Source organism: Cervus canadensis, chromosome 3, assembly GCF_019320065.1.
Source record: "Cervus canadensis isolate Bull #8, Minnesota chromosome 3, ASM1932006v1, whole genome shotgun sequence".
Lineage (NCBI taxonomy): Eukaryota > Metazoa > Chordata > Mammalia > Artiodactyla > Cervidae > Cervus > Cervus canadensis.
Genome location: NC_057388.1, coordinates 93,393,575 through 93,407,041, shown reverse-complemented (window position 1 = coordinate 93,407,041; position 13,467 = coordinate 93,393,575). Strand labels below are relative to the sequence as shown.

The 13,467-nt window shown below is 39.6% G+C and overlaps 1 protein-coding gene across 7 annotated transcripts in view; it reads right to left on the bottom strand.

Moving 5' to 3' along the window:
* CALD1 (caldesmon 1) overlaps nucleotides 1-13,467 on the bottom strand; it is a 227,603-nt gene that overhangs the window by 148,763 nt on the left and 65,373 nt on the right. For 6 of the 7 annotated variants that reach the window (XM_043463767.1, XM_043463770.1, XM_043463769.1 and 3 more), the window contains exon 2: nucleotides 8,209-8,249. The exons of the other annotated variant lie outside the window; for it this stretch is intronic. The gene's annotated coding sequence lies outside the window, so the exon portion shown is untranslated. The remainder of the gene's footprint in view (nucleotides 1-8,208; nucleotides 8,250-13,467) is intronic. 7 annotated transcript variants of the gene reach the window in all.

The following is a 13,467-nucleotide window of genomic DNA, read 5'->3' as shown; positions in this document are numbered from 1 at the left end:
TGTGGTCCATCGTGTCCAACTCTTAGGGACCTCATGGATTGAAGCCTGCCAGGCTCCTTGGTCCATGGGATTCTCCAAGCAAGAATACTTGGATGGGTTACCATTTCCTTCTCCAAGGGATCTTCCCAACCCAGGGATTGAACCCTTGTCTCTTATATCTCCTGCACTGGCAGGTGGATTCTTTACCAGCTTATCAGCTAAGCCATCAGGGAAGTCCACAAATACTACGAATGGTCATCAAATCTGAGGATTCTCCTTAGGCTGTTTCAGTCATGAGGGCTTGTTTCCATTCCCACTACTGTTTTCATCGTTCACAAACTTTTGTGCCTGATTGCTACAACTGTCATCTGACCAGCACTGTAATTTCTTTGGCTGTTTTGAGACATGAGCAATGTTTTAAAGTCAGACAGATCTTGATCTGAACTTCAGATCTGCCACTTATTTGCTGGATGACTTCTGTGCACTGTTTAATTTCTCTGTAAAAACGGAACGCATCTACATTGCATGGTTGTTTTGGGAACTAAATGAGATATCACATGGTAGTATGACATCTGACGTGAAGGAAACACTCAGTAAATGTCAGCAAGCTCCCATGTTTCGCTTCTATTCCCTTCCTAATCTCAGGGCACTCTGCACATCTCTGCTGGAGGCTTTTTCCTAACTACCTGTGCAGAAATTGAAAAGGAAAAATATACCATTGACCTCAGAAATTTGCCTTGGTCATTGAGGAATGAAGTGCTACCTAAAAATTCAGTCTGGCCCAAGTTAAAGAAAAACTAACGTCAACATTTTTGTTGTGATTTAGAGCTACTAAGAGCATAAGCCCAGGGCAGATGACTGTTTTATGTAAATTTAACACTGATCTATTTTTGTTTCTATAAATGTGAACAACATCCCCACCCCCAAAGTTGCTTGGGAGAGAATTAAGGCAAAGAGCTAAAAAGCTGAGTTTTTTCCCTGTAGCCATTCCAGTCTCAGGTAACTTCTCATTTGCCCTCTTCCTCCTTAGGCCCCACTGGCCACCATGTCTAACATTTTGTTTTAAACTGTGACCCAGTCTGGGCTGTACCATGATGTTCTTCTAACACTTCAAACCATTCATCAGAGTCTATTAAACAGCAAAGTTTTGTGGGAGTCAGGAAAAAAGGAGTTTTTCCACACATAGGGTGAAGCCGAGAGAGATAGGGAAGGGTGGAAAATTCAAAGAAGATGACAGGAATTTGGAGCAGGAGGTGACAGGAAAACATAGGCATTCCCAGCACTCTCTTTCTTGGAGATTCCAAGAAATATGGAGATTGAGGCCCCAATAACCCAGGAAGAGCTTTGTCATTTCCAGGTTACATACTTATGAACAATTAATCAACAATACAAAAAAAGGTTATGATTAGTTTAAATAATTCAGATAACTGTCACCATGCAATGGAAAGTACTGGCTAGATGTTAAATGGCCTCAATTTTAGGTTCTGGTGACACTGCTAACTAGTCATGGGACTTTGGACAAGTCATGGACTCTGTAGACCTCAAGTTCATCAAGGGTAAAAGGATGAAGGGTGTATTGGAAGAGCTCTGCTATTTATGGATTAGATGAGCCACAGTATTCAGGAAGACTTCCCAGGTGGCACAGTGGTAAACAATCTGTCTGCCAATGTAGGAGATGCAATAGTTGCAGGTTTGATCCCTGGGTTGGGAAGATCCTTTGGAGTAGGAAATGGCAATCTGCTCCAGTATTGTTTCTTGGAAAAATTCCATGGACAGAGGAGCTTGGCAGGCTGTGGTCCACGGAGTCGCAAAGAGCTGGACACAACTGAGTGGCTCAGCACACACACACACACACACACACACACACACACACACACACACACACAGTACTCAGGAGAGGCTTCACAGAGAAGACTGGCTCTCAGGGAAGAGTTAAGATTCAGGATAACTAGAAAAAAAGGAGTGAGGATATTTCACTCTTGCTCAGGAACAAAGCAAAGCCATTTGGGCGGAAACACACAAGTTAAATTCATGAGCGAGCACATTCAAAAGTATGGCTGGGAGTGTTGGGGAAGCATGCTGTATTGATTATGTCCTTGGATATCCATTTCACACTTTATTCTTGGAACAGTCAGTAGGAATTAGGGTTTTTAAATATAAATGATAGTTTGGAAAGATTCACAATCAGTGTCTAGAATGAGATGGGTCAGGGAGGGGACTAAACAATATGGAAATAAGTTTGGTGATTCTTGAAATCTTAATTAAAATGGTGACAATGAAACTTTGGATGAAAAGATAGTCAATGAAGACTCTAGATATGATGCATTTATTTCTCTCCAACCTGTCCTATTTCCTCTGGTTAGTCTGTGAAGTTATCCTCTCTCAGATACAACACTTAATTCTAATCCCTGGGTCTAAGAATTGAGCTATTAATGATTCATAAATCATTTGGAAGATTTATCTACAGGAAGTATTAAGATCATTTTTTTGGTAAGTATAAAATGACTTTGGGCTATTTTGCAAATAGAGGTCTTTTCTTTAATTGTATGATTGAATATAATTTTATAAATCATATAGACCAATAATCCACTCCAAATGACTTCAGTAAAAAAGAAATCTCCATATTATTCTGAAAGAATACACATATTATACACATAGCAAACTTAGGCCTGCCTCTACCTTATGAGGTTTTCCATGGTGGCTCAGGTGTCTCAGATGGTAAAGAATCTACCTGTAATTCAGGAAACCCAGGTTTTATCCCTAGATTGGGTAGATACCCCCGGAGAAAGGAATGGACCCCACTTCAGTATTATTGCCTGGAAAATTCCATGGACAGAGGAGCCTGGTGTGCTATAGTCCGTGGGTCACAAAGAGTTGGACACGACTGAGTGACTAACACTACCTTATAAAGATTTAGTTCCTGCTTCTCACATTTTTCTTGAAATCCAGCTAAAAGCAAGAGATTGTCTCAGAAAGAATGAGAACTTTCACCCTGAGGAAGGCCTGCAACGTAGGAAACCTTGATCCTCCAAATCACCTTTCTCTTTTCTTTGACATGGGAAGGTTATTGCCACCTAGGCACAACTTGAAACCTAGCTCTTGGGGTTTGATGCTTATCTAGAACAAAATACCACCCTAGTGGTCCTCAAGATGTAGTCCCCAGACCAGCAGCGTCAGTATAATATAGAAATTTACTCAAAATTGTGGAACTTTGGGGCCTCTCCCCACACCTCCTGAATTAGAGACAGGGGAAGGGGCATGGCAAACTGTTTTACAAGTTCCCCAGATGATTCCAGTGTGAAAGTTTGAGACCCACTATGTTGAAGTATTAGAGCAGATGCCCTTAGCAATAAAAATGGTTAGCAATAATTCACGGGGTGGGGGTGGAAATAATATATATAAGACTTACTCAGCTGGTAAAGAATCCACCTGCAATATGGGAGACCTGGGTCCCATCCCTGGGTTGGGAAGATCCCTTGGAGAAGGGGAGGGCTGGCTACTCACTCCAGTATTCTGGCCTGGAGAATTCTATGGACTTGTATAGTCCATGGGGTTGAAAAGAGTAGGATACGGCTGAACGACTTTCACTTTCTACAAATCTGAAAGTTAGGCTATGAAATTATCTTTACACAGAGAAAACAATACTAATTTAATACTTAGATTATAGCTAATACTTAGACATTTTATAGCAATTTAAAGACCGTAAACTACCCAAGTTACTTTTTCTTTTTTGGCTGCACCACATGGTATGTGGGATCTTAATCTCCAGACCAGGGATCAAACCTGCACCCACTGCAGGACAAGCACAGTGTCTTAGCCACCGGATCACAAGAGAAGTTCCCTTAATTACTCATTAAAATAAATGATTTGAAAGAAGGAATCCAAAATTAACTGTCTGCTAGCATTAGCAAAGTTTGCAAAACAGATTTGTTTTAACTGGGTACATAGCATCCTCTTAACAACCCTATGAAGTAGAATGAAACAGAGCTGGAATGAAGTCCAAGCCTGCCAGAATGTATGACCCCCATTCATTTTCTATTAAACTTTCTGTCATCTTATAAATATTAGTTGCCTTGCCCTTTTCCCATCTCCCATTCCCTGCTTTATCTCAGTCTTGATGCTTTGAAATGACAGTTTCAGGCCAAATAATAGAAGAGCCTCTTCAAAGTATGTGTACTAAACACTTGGAAAACATTACTTGCAGTGCTAGTACCAGGCTAAAAATGCATATAGCTTCAAGAAGAGTTTAGAGATATTATTGGATAATAGGCTTAAAAGGGCCTCTGAAAGAAAGGAAAGAAGTAGAAGGCTTGAAGATAATATCAAGTTCTAGATATACAGGTTTCATAATATAACATAAATTCCAGCAACAGTCCCTTCTTGCCATTATCTCAGACATCAGGCTATAGAACTTGAATTTGATCAAGTGAGATATATCTTAGAATCTGATATTTATAATAGTCTAATGACTTGAGTGTCAAATATTCTCTTCATTTTTTTATTGAGAAGTTATCATTACAGTAGAAATCTTCTGCTTTTGCAGAAGATGCTACGTATATGCCATTCAGGCAACTGGAAAGAAATTTATATTTACCATATGCTAAGGGTGTGTCAAATGCCATACATCTTTTTTTTAATGTTTCAGACAAACCCACGAGGAAAGTGTTTTTTCTCTCCACTTGTCGATGAGAAAGTACAGGCTTGAGAGGTTAAGGAACTTGCCAAGCATCAGATAGAGGTGGAAGAGTTGGAACTAGAATGCACATCTTAATCTAGCTCCTTCCCACTGCTCCAAAGGGAAACATTCAAAAGAAAAAAAGAATTAAAGAAAGAAAGAAAAGGTTGTTCAGTTACTCAGCTATTTCATTCACAGTTGTTTGAACAGAAGCAACTGATGTCTTAAATCAATCTGATCAACTGCACAAGAACTGGTTGTTTGGATTTTTTATAAAGGTTTGATTGAAAGCCAGTTATTTCAGTGGCCATATGTAGACCTGGACTTAATAAATGACCACCTTTGAGTCCCGCAGCTGGAAGAGCACAAAAGAAGCCAGAGGCAAGTCAATGGCAAATTGCCACCCCAAACAAATTGCAGCATGTAAGCTCCAAAACTTGAATTACCCTTTAAGGATTAAGGTTCAGGACTGTGAAAAATTAAAAATGTTGCCTAGCCTAGGAAATAGCATATGAATCAAAAATATCATTACTAAGTTTAACTGCACTCCTAATCTTCCACTTTCATGACATCTACACTGTTTTGTTATTCTTAATGGACCAAATCCCCTTTCTGGTAATGTTCTGGAAATTCTATTTTTGTGGTAATTTAAAAAGTCATATGGCATGTTCTTTACATTTGGTTTATGTAGGAGTTAAGACCACTTCAAACATACTTTTCTTTTTTAGTCTGATGGCTATTTAATATTGTGTCATTCACTGGTTGAAATAAAAGTAGGTTAATCTGCAAAAATACATGAACACCCAAAAAAGACTGAATTGTATCTTTAGAAACGATTTTTTTTTCAAAGTCAGACATCAAAGGCTGCATATTGTAGAAAGTTTATTTTGAGAGGCTTCAGTCAAAACAGTTTGGAAACTATGAAATGAGTCATTTTTTCTTAAAGAAATGTAACTTTGTCTATTCCCACTGCATTTTTGGTTTGGTAGGAGACATCTTTATTCCACAGGATTTTAAAAGCATGTTTAAGATTCCATAGGTTTAGTATTACATCACTAATGGTTTCTAATGAGATCCAGGCAATAGCAAGAGGGGAAAAAAGAACAGCACAAAAACTGAATTCTACAACATCAAGTACCATGTGAAACATGGAAAAGTCCATGCTTTATCTACGGCTGAAGCCATCTGGTAAAAAAAAAACAAAACAAAAAAAGGGTGTGGGGGAGGATTCACATTCTATCAACCAGATGTAGATGACAAGATACTTAATGTTTGACAATTTGGAATCAGGAATCTAAAGGGCTGAATTTTTTACTTTTCAAGCAGATGTGTGCTGCCCTGTAAAATCTGTGAAACATGCAAGTATCTATTCTGTATTAATTCTATTGAGTGCTTGCTGTTGCTGTTTAGTCTCTAAGAAGTGTTCAATTCCTTGTGACCTCGTGGACTGAACCTGCCAGGCTCCTCCGTTCATGGGATTTCCCAGGTAAGAATGCTGGAATGGATTGCCATTTCCGTTTGCAGGGGATCTTCCTGACCAGGGATCGAACCCATGTCTCCTTTACTGCTGAGCTATCTGGGAAGCATATTGAGTGCTTAAGTCTTTAGTTATTTGTCTGATTTTGTCCTCATAAACACCTTTTATGTAAGTATTATACTAATTGTACTTTTGAGATGATGTCAGGGTGTACATAAGAAGATAATGTGAAAACCAAAGCTTCCCCAAGCCTTTAGCAACTCTGGTATTTCAAGGAACATAGATGAGGGGACAGCTGGGGTTGGCAGGATGACCCACAGAGATTAGTAAATGATAATGGGTAAATGAGATAAATGGAGACTTTCTAGCATTTTTGCTTAAGGGTTCCAAAGTTAAACTTTCCAATTTACAGATGGGTGTGATAATAACCACTAACACCAGTTTCTGTTGAAGGGTGGGGCTGTGTTCCCTTCCCGTTATTTGACCTGAGGCCAAACTGTGGTGGAGGTAATGAAGATAATGGCGACCTCCTCCAGAAGGTCCCAGGCAGGCACTGCTGCACTCTGTGCCCCCCACCCTGCAGCAGGCCAGCACGGCCCACGCCTCTGCCAGAGACTCCTGGACGCTCACGGACAAGTCTGGTCAGTCTCCTGTGGGGTCCCTGCTCCTTTCTCCTGGGTCCTGGTGCACAAGGTTCTGTTTGTGCCCTCCAGCGGTCTATTTCCCAGTCCTGGGCAAGTTCTGGTAGCTCTATGGTGGGGTTAATGGTGACCTCCTCCAAGAGGGCTTATGCCATACCCAAGTCTGCTGCACCCAGCCATACCCAGGTCCACTGCACCCAGAGTCCCTGCCCCTGCAGTAGTCCACTGCCTATCCTCACCTCCTCAGGAGACACTCAAAGACTCTGAGTCTCTGTCTGAGTCTCTGTGGGGTCTCTAGGCTGAAACTAGGCTGCATCTCTGAAGGTGCACTCCTAATTCTTTCCTCAGGATTCAGCCCTTTGGAACACATTAATACAGTTCTCCAGGAATTCCATTCAGTCACATATCACATGCTTGAAGCTTAAATGATGAAAAATGTCTTTAAAAAGCAGAGACATTACTTTGCCAACAAAGGTCTGTCTAGTCAAAGCTGTGGTTTTTCCAGTAGTTATGTATGGATATAAGAGTTGGACTATAAAGAAAGCTGAGCGCCGAAGAACTGATGCTTTTGAACTGTGGTGTTGGAGAAGACTCTTGAGAATCCCTTGGACTGCAAGGAGATCCAACCAGTCCATCCTAAAGAAAATCAACCCTGAATATTCATTGAAAGGACTGATGTTGACGCTGAAACTCCAATACTTTGGCCACCTGATGCAAAGAACTAACTCCTTGGATGCTGGGAAAGATTGAAGGCGGGAAGAGAAGGGATGACAGAGGATGAACTGATTGGATGGCATCACTGATTCAACGGACAAGAGTTTGAGTAAACTCTGGGAGTTGGTGATGGACAGGGAGGCCTGGCGTGCTGCAGTCCATGGGGTCACAAAGAGCCAGACATGACTGAGCAACTAAACTGAACTGAACGCCAGTTTATAACTTTATACTGTCAAAACTTTCTCTGTCATGATTACATTTGAGCTTTGTCACAGGCCTATTACACAGGAAGTTTTCTAAAAACCTATCCAACAATTTCATCTCAAAGCAACTCAACAATTATTGACCTGAGTCTGGAGTGTCCATATATAAAGTACTGTACTAGTCACAGTGGAGAGGGAGCAAAACAAAAGTCAATAAAGGCACAGTTTTTGTCTTCAAAGAACTTAAACAGGGAGACAGACACAACCACTATATCACAAAATAGAAAGCTGAGTATAACAAATGCAATAGGGACTCTCCTGGCGGTCCAGTGGTTAAGAATCTGCCTTCCAATGCAGGGGACTCGGGGTCAATCCCTGAAGAGGAACTAAGATCCCACATGCAGCAGGGCAACTAAGTCCACGTGTCACAACTAAGACCCAAAGCAGCAAAATAAATAAATGAATGCATTTCAAAAATTTGTATTAAAAATAAACAAATAAAAATGCAATAAAACATACCTAATTCTCTTCAAATGAAGTAGCACAGGTTGCTTTAAGATCTGGAAAGGAAGTTTGAAAGGTTATGATAAGAGGCACTGTTTTATAAAGTTGAAATACTTTTATGCAAGGAGGTATCCATGTCATAGATTATATATGGTGTTAGCTTTCACTCATATGACAATTATTCAACACTGACAACATTCCAGGAGTGTGTTAGTTAGTGTCTTTCTTTAAAAAAATTATAACATTAAATTTTGTCAAATTTCTTATGAAAATCACCACAATATGACATTCAACTGAAGAATAAAAATCTTGGTCAGTCTACTGCATGGCTTATTTATACCATGTTGGGCAACACATTTGACAAGTGAAAGGATCAAACGTATGTCTTGTTCAGACACATGATTCTAGAAATTCTAGAAAGTCTCTCTTCATTCAATTTACCCATTATCATTCACCAAATAAATTGATTGTCAGAACAAAGCAAGGAAGTATAACATTTTCCCACATACCAGGGAAATGAGGCAAACCTCATTTTAAGTCCAGACACTGTAATAGTAAAAGGTAGCTATTGGCATCTCATTAAACACAAAATTCTAAAACTGAACATTTCTGATTTCCCTTCTATGTATAATTTTAACTTAGCAAGCAGTACTGTACCTAAAACAAGATAGAGGTGCCCAAGGATTGACACCGTCTTGAGCATCATCATCATCATTTTGGTGAAAAGTCACAAAGTTGTCAGTTGTTTTGTTAGTCTCAACTATTTGTTAACAGGGCTTCCCTGGTAGCTCAGCTGGTAAAGAATCTGCCTGCAATGCAGGAGACTTGGGTTTGACCCCAGGTTTGGGAAGATCCCCTGGAGAAGGGAAAGGCTACCCACTGCAGTATTCTGACCTGGAGAATTCCATGGACTGCATTGTCCATGGGGTCACAAAGAGTTGGACACCACTGAGCGACTTTCACTTTCACTCTCATTTTAATAGTTTAGGACTTTCCTCTACAAGTGTCTGACCAATAGAATTTGGTGTGCTGAAGTTTACCCATTTTTTTTAAGAATTATATGCTAAATCTTTGAAGGACACAAGGAAAGATGGATGGCTAGACAGACAGACTGGGGTTATAACTGTTGTTTTCACTACAGATGTCATCTTTAGACATTACCTGACTCTCTACTATAAAACATAGGGAAATTTGTTTCCTTAACACTATGTTTTACAGTTCCTTCCTTATTTTAAAACAATATCATTATTATTTTTTAGTTGTTAAGGTATATAACATTTACCTTTTAAATCATAATAGTAACAGTTGTTTAGCTTTAGTTTTATATTTAATTATAAATATAATCTAAGATTAATATAAAACAACATGTTACATTATGAGCCTTCTTTTAAATAATGGGAATGCTCAAATATATTTTAAAGTTGAAACTTCTACCATATCCCACCACCCCCTGCTTCCTCCCACCTTACCTCCCAGGAAAAAAAATTGGCCAAAATTGCAAAGTAACACATATTTTTTTTAAACTGGGCAACCATGGACATCTAGTGCTTACAGAGAATCTCATTTTACATTATATGAATCACTAAATGTGCAAGAGAGTTGAACTATAAAGAAAGCTGAGCACCAAAGAATTGTTGCTTTTGAACTGTGGTGTTGGAGAAGACTCTTGAGAGTCCCTTGGACTGCAAGGAGATCCAACCAGTCCATCCTAAAGGAGATCAGTCCTGAATATTCATTGGAGGGACTGATGCTGAAGCTGAAGCTCCAATACTTTGGCCACCTGATATGAAGAACTGACTCATTTGAAAAGACCCTGATGCTGGGAAAGACTGAAGGCAGGAGAACAAGGGGATGACAGAGGATGAGATGGTTGGATGGCATCACTGACTTAACGGACATGACTTTGAGCAAGCTCCAGGTAATGGACAGGGAAGCCTGGCATGCTGCAGGCCATGAGTTTGCAAAGAGTCAAACACGACTGAGCAACTGAACTGAAAGGTGTAAGGTAGATCTTCAGATCCCTTAAACATTTCTAGTGGATAATACAGTCAAAAAGTCTTCCAGTAGCCAGATGCTTTTTCTCTATCTTGTGTATTATTTTCTATATACTTTGTACTGTAACTTTTCTTTCAATACTCTGTATATCACACAAAAGTATCTGAATAGGATCATCCAACATCTAGACTTTCATACATCTTTCAGCAGTCTTTTAGGCCCAGCAGTATTTTACCTGGAAGACTAAATGTGCTCTATTTATTTTTAACTGTGTCAGATTTCTCCTACATTTTACTGATCTTCCTTGAAAAAACAGAACTATTTTCTTATAGAAACCAATGGACTTTGGAGTAAAATGGTGTAAAGGGCAGCTCCTCATTTTGGAGCTTTCAGACTGCTGTCCGTCTGTGCTGTGCTATGCCAAGTCTCAGTCATGTCCGACTCTGGGACCCCATGGCCTGTAGCCCACCAGGCTCCTCTGTTCCTGGGATTCTCCAGGCAAGAAAACTGGAGTGGGTTGCCACGGCCTCCTCCAGGGGATCTTCCCGACCCAGGGAACCTGCGTCTCTTATGTCTCCTGCATTGGCAGGAGGCTTCTTTACCACTAGTGCTAACTGGGAAGTCCTACTGTTCATCTACACAGGGTCAAAATCATCGGATCAGTCAGTTTAATCTTACCTCAGTGTAAACAGACTACTCAACTACTCTCAACAATATGGACTGAAGTTACACATAGACTATGTCTTAGAAGTTTCTGGTTACCATATATATATATATAAAGAGACATGACTCAAAGTTCAAGTTTTGAGTTTTGAAAACTCAAAGTTTTTAGATTCAAATTCTCATGAAAATAAAAACTGAACTGTGTAGAAGGCTGAAAAATAAGAACATTAACAAAATTACAAGATCACGTCTGATTTTCACTAGACCCATTATTTCAGTTCCTGTTATCTTTTCAGGTATATTTCATGGCTATCTTAATCCTTTCTTTAAAATTTGGAAGACGACTAGAGAAACAGAAACTTTTATTTTGGGGGATTATTAGCGTTCCACAATTCTTCTTTCCATTGGGCAATAAAGACTGGCCACTGGTGGCAGAGGGATATTCAAGTGGCAGTTAACTAGAGCATGCAGAACTGTGGGATGCCATGTCTGTGAGGTGCCACAAATAGGCTGATCAATTTTTATAACCTTGGTTAATAATTCTCTACTATGAGGTCTGACTCTCTTCACTTATGAAATTAAAGCTATTTCTCCTTTTTTCATCTCTACAGGGACTTTATGATTAAAAAAACAATACATATGATAAAAACAATGTGCTTTATGTGCAGTCATTGTGGGGCTCTACAGTGATTTTACAATGGCTTCTTAGCTGTTGACTGAACTTTCCAAAACTTTATAGAGATGATTTCAACACTACTGGACTGGATTGAGGTTCTGAGGGTATGCAAGTACTTTTGTTAAGCAGTCTTGAGTATCCCAAACATTAAGGGTGTGGATATCACTTGGGCCTCACTACACCGACTCAAAACAGCACATTTATAGTGAGTATTTACTATGTGCTAGATACAGTGCTAGGAGCATTGAGAATAAAGTTATAAACACGAGAGACGTTGTCCCAGTCCCCTTAAGTCTGTGGTCTACTAGGGGTACGAAAATCAAATATCACAACGCAGTGTGATAATCTTGCTGTAGAGAAAGAACTGCACATTGTCGGAGCACAGAGAAGGCTGTTAGCCAAACATGAGTCTGTTAACCTTTCCTGAGGAAGCGACATCTAAGCTGAGACTTAAGGTAGTGGAGTTAGAGGGTGTGGAATGGCATGGAGAATCTTTTTTAGTTTCCTAGAGAGAATCATTTGTGCCTCAAGTATATTCTCCATGCAAGGGCCTTGGTTCTTTCTCCTGGGCCTCACCTGGGGTCACTCTTCTGTCTGGTCAGATTCCTTGTCCTCAGTCCCTCTTGCTTTGCACAATGTCAGAAGAGCTTATAGAGGAGACAGGAGAAGAGGACATATGTCTAGAATTTAGATCTGGACTTACTGACTTTCCTTTCAAAGAAAGGCCCTCTTTAGAGTGGTCAGTTCAGATTTTCTCCAGTGACTGAACATGGTTAAAATCTCTACCACACACTCCTGGCATCCAGTATCCTCGTTTTCCCCCTAGCGTTTTCCATTCCAAACAAACAAAAATGTTGGCATGTGGATTACTGCCATCAGCTGATGGCTTGGTTTTGATCTTGGAGAGTGTCACAGACACCAGCCTCACACTGCATTCAAGGGCTTCCTGGAGTGTGGCTGCCATCTGTCCTGCTTCCGTGGTGACCCACAGAAGCTCTGGCACACTGGTGGGTCATCCAGTTACATTTTCCAGAGAGGAGTGATAATTGCAAGATTTACTGAGCAGAGAAATATGACCCATTAAATTTAACCTAAAAATAATTTTTGCTCAGAAAAAGAAAATCTAATTACCTTGGTCTTCACTATGAAAAATTGGGTTTATCTGGGTACAGACACGTGGAACCTTCCTTTGAAGTAGATCGTACATTCCAAAATATCTCTGGCAGAGCCTGGGGTCTGCTTCTGATTAGATAATTGACATAAATCTTCCTCCAATAAACACTGAACCCTTCAAAAACAGAGGAACCCAAGAATAAAATACATCTATGTTTTGAGCAGAAAGCCTTCTGTGATAATTGGTTATCAGAAAACAGTTTCCTTTTCCTTTTATCAACCAGCATTAAGACTTAAGAAGCAAAAAGTATGCTTGATGAAATTCTAGCTGAAACTTCAAATCAGTCTTGGATCTGTTCTAGATGGTATCAGGTTTATCATTGACTTTAAGGTAGTACTTCCATATTTACAGTGTTCCATCCTTATCCCACAAAACTAAATTCATTGCTAATAACTTCTAGTTAAATAAGTAAGTACTAGGAATACAACATAGCTAATACTGCTATATGATACATATTGATAGGATGTTAAGAGAGGAAATCATGTAAGTTCTCATCACAAAGAGAAATTGTTTTTCCCTTTACTCTTTTCTTCTTTCTATTTTATCTATAAGAAAAGATGAGTGTTAGCTCAACTTAGTGTGGTAAGCATTTCATAATCTGCACATGAAAATCAAACCTTCATGCTGTATGCCTTAAACTTATACAGAGAGGTAAGTCACTTACACCTCAATAATATCTTGTTGCTAATAAAAATTTTGACAAGTAAAGCACTGTATTCACCTCAGAATATTTGGGTGTTTGCACTCAAAATAGCTTAAGTGTGTG